This window comes from Vicugna pacos, chromosome 22, assembly GCF_048564905.1.
Source record: "Vicugna pacos chromosome 22, VicPac4, whole genome shotgun sequence".
NCBI classification, from domain to species: domain Eukaryota; kingdom Metazoa; phylum Chordata; class Mammalia; order Artiodactyla; family Camelidae; genus Vicugna; species Vicugna pacos.
The window spans coordinates 18,623,300-18,631,720 of NC_133008.1; the positions used below are offsets into that span (position 1 = coordinate 18,623,300).

The 8,421-nt window shown below is 38.4% G+C and overlaps 1 pseudogene; it reads right to left on the reverse strand.

The window, feature by feature from the left end:
- Window positions 1-750: 750 nt before the first annotated feature.
- Window positions 751-5,538, reverse strand: LOC102539211 (large ribosomal subunit protein eL13 pseudogene; annotated as a pseudogene).
- Window positions 5,539-8,421: the final 2,883 nt, after the last annotated feature.

Below are 8,421 nucleotides of genomic sequence, written 5' to 3' on the forward strand. Positions count from 1 at the left end.
CGTAATAGGTATACTTTGTCTCTTTGTGCTGAATAACCACAGCTGATCTGAATACGACTTCGCCTTGGGAGACACACTGCAGAAAAGACTAAGCGTAGCTCAGGCTCTGGCACGCGCCAGCTGTGTGATTTTGAACAATTCTCGTAACACCAGTGGATTTCAGTTTTCTCATTTTCAAAAGGTGTGGGTTGGTTTGCCGCTCCTCAAACTTCAGTTATCTGTATATCCTTTTTCATGATTTTTCTTGTTGTTCTTCATGCCTCATCCCATCTCTACCATTACTGAGCTAACATTTAAAAAAGGTTCTTTTTTTCCCTTTTAACTGAGGTAAACAGGTGAGGGATGAAAGTCAGGGGTGAAGGATAGTGAAGACAATGGCCCAGAGAGAAGAAGCTACAGACTAGGAAAGGCCAGGGCAGAAAAGTGGGTTGGAGTCTGGAAAGAGTTTTCCAGAACAGATGAGGGCAGACGGAGATGGGCTTCCTGGAAGTTCTTTAGGAAAAGCAGTTTGAGCCCAGGCACTGAAGGGAAGAAATCTAGAGAAGAGGGCATTTGAGAGTAAAGAGGGGTTTGCATTAAAAGGTGGCCAGCAGGGGCTTAGGAGGGAGGAACTTTGGAGCAGTAGTGCTGTCTCCTCCGTGTTTCAGCATGCTATACTTTCTCCCGCAGCCACTCGCCCCGAACCCCACCCCACTGAAACCCCATCCCTCAGCCCTATGCCTCCAAAAGGCTCACTCTCCACCCTGGCTCCTACAGCCCCTGAAGGCGGTGGCTGAGGGAAAGTGCAGCTTGGGAGTTGAGACCCTGCAGGGAAAATTCAAGGGGGATTCAGAGGTGGGAGCAGAAGGATGGACGAGGTTAGGAGGGGTAAGAGAAGCTGGAAAATTTGGAATAGGGAAGAGGAGAGGGTGAACGTCAGCCACACCAGACTGAACAAGTTGCCTCTTGAGATACCATGCTAGTTAGTATCTGGTGAGTTACGTGTAAACGACCTAAAATAATAATTGTTCTGTATAATAGCATCTACCTCAGTATGTCACATGGTATGGTCTGTGTAAAGACAGTAAAAAAAATTAAATAAAAAATTACATTTCTAACCATTTGGGAAATATCCAGCTAGATGCAATTATATTGAATAATTGTCATGTACTAACACCATACATACGCTATCTTGTTTAATCTCACAATACCTACTATGCGGGTGGGTATGAGTCTACATTTTTATAGACTTAAAAAATTTTTTTTGGTAGTGGGGAGACAATTAGGTTTATTTATTTATTTTTAGCAAAGGTGCTGGGGATTGAACCCAGGACCTCTGCATGCTAAGCATGCACTCTACCACTGAGCTATAGCCTCCCCCCGGATCTATGCATTTTAGAGATGAAGAAACTGAAGCTTAAAGACATTCAAGAACACACAGTTGGATTGGAACCAACAGTTCGGGGCATCAAGGAATGCTTCTAGCTCTACCGTTCTATTTCACCTTTCCCTGCCCCCATACCAATTTCTGAAGGGGAAAAACATTTTCAATAAGAAAGGTCAACTTGTGGGCTCCATGCTTCATGCCATTTATTTAATAAACTTTCTAATCATAAGTTTGCATATCAAGTGACTTGCCTATCTTTATTTTTGGCAGTTTCTTCATCACAGTTATTTCAAATAACCTGATTCTCATTTCATTATGCTCTTACATTCAAGTGATAAGAGGGAAGGTTGGAAGGATTAAAGAATGACTGAAATAGAGGTTGACCTTGTGTGGTGGAATGTGCTCACGTCTTGTAGTTAAAAAGGCATGGATTTCAGTTTTGGTGCTACTGCTTGCTGTGCCCGTGGTTAAGCTGTTTAAATTCTCCAAGTCTCAGTTTCATCCAATGTATAATAATAATGCTGATAACAATACCACTTCATATTGTTGTTGAAAAGGGAAGGAAAAGATGTCTGTGACAGCATTTTGTTAAGAGCAAGGCAGCTATATATAGAAAACTTTACACTGTGTTGGACAAGGAAGTAATGGTGAGATCTTTCTCCAAGGGCAAAACAGAATTTTGGTATTCATTATATTTGCTTGGTAGTGCCTACTATCACACTGCTGGTTTGAATTACAAATCTAGTTTGTCTATTTCTCCTTAACAAATGAATGCAAAAATTGCCAAATATTTACTCACTTTGCACTGTGTGGATATAGCCCAAGTTAGGAGAGTCTCATATAATTAAAACTGTTTCATAGGAACTACTTGATCATTAAGAGATTTTGGAATTGGAGTCTTCTAATATCTCACCAATATTCAATGGAACCTGCTGCTACAGAAACTACTAATTAATTAGCAAATATTTATTGAATGTTTACTCTTGGTAGAACATTTTTATGAAACTGAGCATACAGTTGCCAGAGGCAACTGTCCATAGTCATTCAGTACAGCCAAGAGGCATCATTCACGTGGGCTGGGTAAAGGTATGCATTGGCTGCGGTACTGCCTAAAAGTATGTAGTGTGGTGGCCTGTTTGAAGTGGAAATACCTATTTTCTGGTTTAGCTACTAAAGTATAAAAAAAAATTTTAAATGATGCCCTACAGGGCTTTTGCAAACAATGATAATTTGTACTAGGAAGTTTAATTCAAGGAAAATTCAAATATTTCAACTCTAGAATTATTTTTTTAGCTTGATATGAATTAATGAGGGAATTCAAAAGCAATATCTTGTTTCAAATTCATCAGATCTCTAATGCAATTTCCTGAAGCAGTAGAGAAATTTACCTCGGAAGGGCTTAGAAAAATGAAAAAGGTGATTGCATAAACTCTATCGAAATTCTAAATCAAACTGGAGTGTGATTACTTTCTTCCTAAGGTAGGGCAGGAAACCAAAGATTTTTCTAAAAACTCCAAAACTGAAGCATTAAATTCTGTTCTCTTTTAAGTCTGACATCTTTTAACATGTAAAATTATTGACAGAGTTGGTTCATTATTTGCAATTAAGAAAAAAACACTCATATTGAGTAATAAGCAGTTTTATTTTTAAGGTAATTAGCCATCACTCAAATATTTCAGATTTAAACCTAATCAGTATTGTGGTTGATTATACCTACCATGTTCGGATACAAATATTGAATTCTTTCACTGATTGTAAGTTATGTTTCTTCCCTTGTTGAAAAGCAGTAACTTGGAGTTTTAAAATTAACTTAAGAGGGACAACATTGGCTATGAAAAATCTCTCTTCCCTGCATTATAAAAAAATAGTTTACGAATCAAATCATCAGTAGCAATTTAGCAATTGAATTAAGTTAAAATTATCAAAAGAAAGATATAGAAACATTACTCATTTTTTTTCAGCTTAAACAACACAAATTCATTATTTTAATTTCTCATAGATATGTGTATCCTCTGGCCACCAATGTTCACATCTGTCCCACATGCAAAATACATTCACCTGATCCCAGATTTTCCCAGTCTTAACTTGTAGCATCAGCTCTAAGTCCAAAATCTCATCAGCTCCAAAGTCTTAAATCTCATCATCAAATCAGGTTTGGGTCAAGCTCCGGGAATGACCTAATCTGAGGCACAGTTGCTTTCTATCTGTGGACCTGTGAAACTAAAGAACCAAATTATCACCTTTCAGAATACAATGGTAGATAACTGTTACATGTATTTCAATTTGAAAAGGTAGAAAACAAAAAAAGGGTCATTTGTCTCAAGTATTTCTAAGCCTAGCTGAGCAAATTCCATTAGGTTTCATGGTCTGGGAATAATCCTTTGTGGCCTGTGGCTCTGTCCCCTGGGTTTATGGCTTCTGCTTTCTGTCATCCTTCCTTTTTCATGAAGGGTAGTATATAAGAAACATTACTCCTTTTTTTTTTTAAATTGAAGTATAGTTGATTTACAATGTTGTGATAGTTTCTGGCGTACAACCTAGTGATTCAGTTACACACACACACACACAAACACACACACATGCATATATATGAATCTATTCTTTTTCATATTCTTTTCCATTATAAATTATTACAAGATATTAAATATAGTTCCCTGTGCTATACAGTAGGTCCTTGTTTATCTATTTTATATATAGTAGTGTGTATCTGCTAATCCCAAACTCCTAATTTATCCCTTCCCACCCTTTCCCCTTTGGTAACCATAAGTTTGATTTCGATGTCTGTGAGTCTTAACGTTTTGTAAATAACTTTATTTGTGTTATATTTTAGATTCCACATATAAGTGATATCATATGACATTTTTCTTTCTCTTTCCATCCCACTTCACTTAGAATGACGATCTCCAGGTCCAACCATGTTGTTACAAATAGCATTATTTTATTCTTTTTTATGGCTGAGTAGCATTCCATGGTATAAATATACCACAGCTTCTTTATACAGTTACCTGTTGATGGACATTTGGGTTGTTTCTATGTCTTAGCTATTGTAAATAGTGCTGCTATGATCATTGGGGTGCAGGTGTCTTTTTGAATTTTATTTTTCTCCAGGTATATGCCCCAGAGTGGAATTGCTGGATCACATGGTAAGTCTGTTTTTAGTTTTTTAAGGAACCTCCATGCTGCCCTCCATAGTGGCTGCACCAGTCTGCACTCGCACAAGCAGTGCAGGAGGGCTCCCTTTTAGGGGATGCATGAGTTTTTGCAACGTGCGTTAGCCTGACTCCAGTCTTCATTGTAGCTTTCATATTTTAATTTTCCATTAGCACATTCACTGCTTTTTAATAACACTGTCATTTTAAAATTTAGAGATATACGTATTCCTGGCTTTAAGAATCAAAAAAATTCTCTAGAATTACTTTAAAGATAACAGTTATCTTTTAACTCTATTTCCTGATTCCCTCTTTCCCCAGTCCTCCAGAGGCAAGTACTTTGAACTCTTCTAGCTATTTCTTTTGGTATTTATCTTCAAAATTCTAAATGAGAGACTTTTGCGTTCTATATATATACATATATATAATATGTATATATATATTTTTTAATCACAAATTGCCAACAGCACTTTCTTCTTTCTTTTCAACATCTTGTTCTGCAGCTTCCTTGGCCCTTTTTGTCCGGATGCCAAAGAGCCAGGCATTAGCACGGGTCTAGAGGAGACCCGCAAAGGCCTTGAAGTTCTTCTCTGAGGTGACTCTGGCTTTCTCCTTCTTGCAGACATTCCGTATGGGCATGACGGGTTGCGTTGGCTGGGTGGCCGCTTTGAGGTCTTCAGCAGAGCTGTCTCCCTTCCTGGGGTCTGCGGGCTTCCCAGGGAAGAGGATGAGCTTGGAGCAGTACTCCTTTAGCCACTGCACATTGGCCCGCAGGGACTCCATGCACTTATTCCGCCGCCTTGGATCCACCAGATCCCAATGGTCTGGGCTACCTTTTTTGTGGATGGTGACCACTCTCAGGTCCTCTAGGCTGAAGCCCTGGCCGTCGTGCACCTTGGTGTGGTACCTCACTGTGGGACATCTCACCATGGGCCGGAGCGGGCTGGGTGCCGGGCGCCTGGGGATGCGGCGCCCTTGGGTCTGCAGATCTCGTGCACTGGTGGTTGAACTGCGTGGCCACATGTCACTGCTAGACCTTGTGGAAACGGGGCCTCAGGATCATGTTGTTGGTCTGGGCACCTTGGCTGCAGCCAATGAACCTCCTCCGAGGGTGCAGAGCCAGGGAAACCATGTTATATCTTTTAAAAATATATATTATTTTTAAAAAATTGAAGTATAGTTAGTTTACAATGTTGTGTCAATTTCTAGTGTACAGCATGTTTCAGTCACACATATACATACATATATTCTTTTTCATATTCTTTTTCCTTATAGGTTACTACAAGATATTGAACATAGTTCCCGGTGCTGTATAGAAGATACTTGTTTATCTATTTTATATATAGTAGTTAGTATCTGTACATCTCAAACTCCCAATTTGTCCCTTCTCACCCCTTTCCTCCCAGTAACCATAAGCTTGTTCTTTATGTCTATGAGTCTGTTTCTGTTTTGTAAATAAGTTCATTTGTGTCTTTTTAAAAATTTTTTTTTGATTCCACCTGTGAATGATATCATATGGTATTTTTCTTTCTCTTTCTGGCTTACTTCACTTAGAATGATGATCTCCAGGTCCATTTGTGTTGCTGCAAATGGCATACTTTTATTCTTTTTTATGGATTAATAGTATTCCATTGTATAAATATACCACAACTTCTTTATCTAGTCCTCTGTTAATGGACATTTAGGTTGTTTCCATGTCTTTGCTATTGTAAATAGTGCTGCTATGAACATTGGGGTGCATGTGTCTTTTCGAATTAGAGTTTGATCTGGATATATGCCCAGGAGTGGGATTGCTGGATCATATGTTAAGTCTATTTTTAGTTTTTTGAGGAATCTCCAGACTGTTTTCCATAACAGCAGCACCAAACTGCATTCCCACCAGCAATATAGGAGGGTTCCATTTTATCCACATCCTCTCCAGCATTTATTGTTTGTGGACTTTTGAATGATGGCCATTCTGACTATTGTAAGTGACACCTTATTGTAGTTTTGATTTGTATTTCTCTGATAATTAGTGATATCAAGCATTTTTTTTATGTGCCTATTGGCCACTTGTATGTCTTCATTGGAAAATTGCTTGTTTAGGTCTTCTGCTCATTTTTATATCTTGATTTTTCCAGTTTTAGGTACTTTTTGGTGACTCTTCTGCTGTGGAAGAGAAAGATTTAGCTCCCTCTCACCTCTCCCCCAGTCTTCCTCCCCGTCACGTATGGAATCACTCTCCTGACCCCTCTCCCACCCGGTACAGTTATATGATAATTCTGGTTAGAAAATTCAGTGTTCAGCAGTATGATTGTTATCTTTAAATAGTATTCATGCCTTAGTCATGAGGTGTATAATAATCATTCTTCTTTTCTTACAGAGACTTTTGAATGTTCTGCTGGAGTTAATAATCTTGTTTTGTTGTTTTATTTGGATTTTCATGTATGTATCCAACCCCAAACTCACTTACCTGAGAGTGCAGTTTGAACTTTTGCCTGTAGGATGAGTACAGGAGAACTGGTTGAAGGAGGGGTGGGAAGGGGGAAAGCACCTATAAAGAGGGAAGAATATGTGCAAAGGCCTGTGGCTAAAGGACATTGGTAGACGAGAAACTGTGAAGTGGTCAGGGTGAGTGAAATTTAGAGATTAAGGGAGAGAGAGATGAAATAAACTGCTGAAGAGGCAGGAAGGGCCAGGCCATGCATGGTGTATAGGCCCTATTTTAATGGTTTGGTCTTGATCTTAACTATAGTTTAAAGAAATTCACTTAAGCATTTGCAGCAGAGGAGTGAGATGGCCAGGTTTAAACCTTTCTCTCCATTCTGTGCAAACCTTCTTATTTTTATAATGACGTTCTATTTTGATTAAGTTAGTCAGGAGCTCTTCTATTGTTTGCAATCCATGAAGCTTAACTGATTCAGGGACTCTCTTGATTTGCATTCTGCTGTCAACACTCGGCTGGACTGGATTTCATTACACTGGGTCCTGTTTTATTCTGTCGTGTGAATATTTCCTGGAGCTACAAATACACCGTTCATAGAGTCTTTTGTATTTGTAGCATATAGTTGTTTTTGGTTCCCTTTAATAGATGTTGTTGCATTCAAATCCATTCACAGCTGTCATTTTTCAGATACAGTTCTCAAATTAAATCTCTTTTTCAGTCAAGTCTTTGACTATGTCAAAAAGAACTTTAATTTGTTTCTGGCCTGTGATCTCTTTTAAGTCCTAAGAATTCCAGGCATGATGATTGTCACTGCATGATTCAGCTGCAATTCATTTGTTGTCTTGTTTGCATTCATTCAAAAATTTTAATTTATTTGTAAAAGGAACAAAACTTCATGATGTATGAGTATCACATTGTTTTTTCTTTCCCCCTACCTGTACTGAAAATGCTGTATCTGCCCATGCTACCTCCTCTTCTTTCACTTGTGCTGATCAGACCCATCAGTGAACCAAGGATGGGGAGGGGGTTTCAAAAAGAGCTAAGAGATATTGCAAAATACAGACATGCAAAAAAAAAAATTCTAGTACAAAAGAGAGTTCAGGAGGGGAACAAGGAAACATCTGTGATGATAGAATATTGAGTAGTTAATTTTTTTTTTCTTCTAGAAAACTGAAGAGTGAAAAATGGGAAGAACAATTTTGAATAGTTAACATGAAAGTTGGGGATGGAGAGACATGTGAGAAGAATTTTAAGATGTGATGCAGTCGGCCTTCTAAAAAAAATGAATCTTCTTAAAATAATTCAAAGAGTCAGAATCAGAATGACTTTTTTTTTTTTGAGTAATAGACTATTGTGAGCCTGGGTCATGCAGAACCCCACTTATATGTGAGTAATAGATTTGTGCTAAGATTGGGTAACAGCAGATGGAGCTCCAAGTTATTTTTTGGTAAATCAGCATGCCGGTGGCAGAGTTCTTTGCT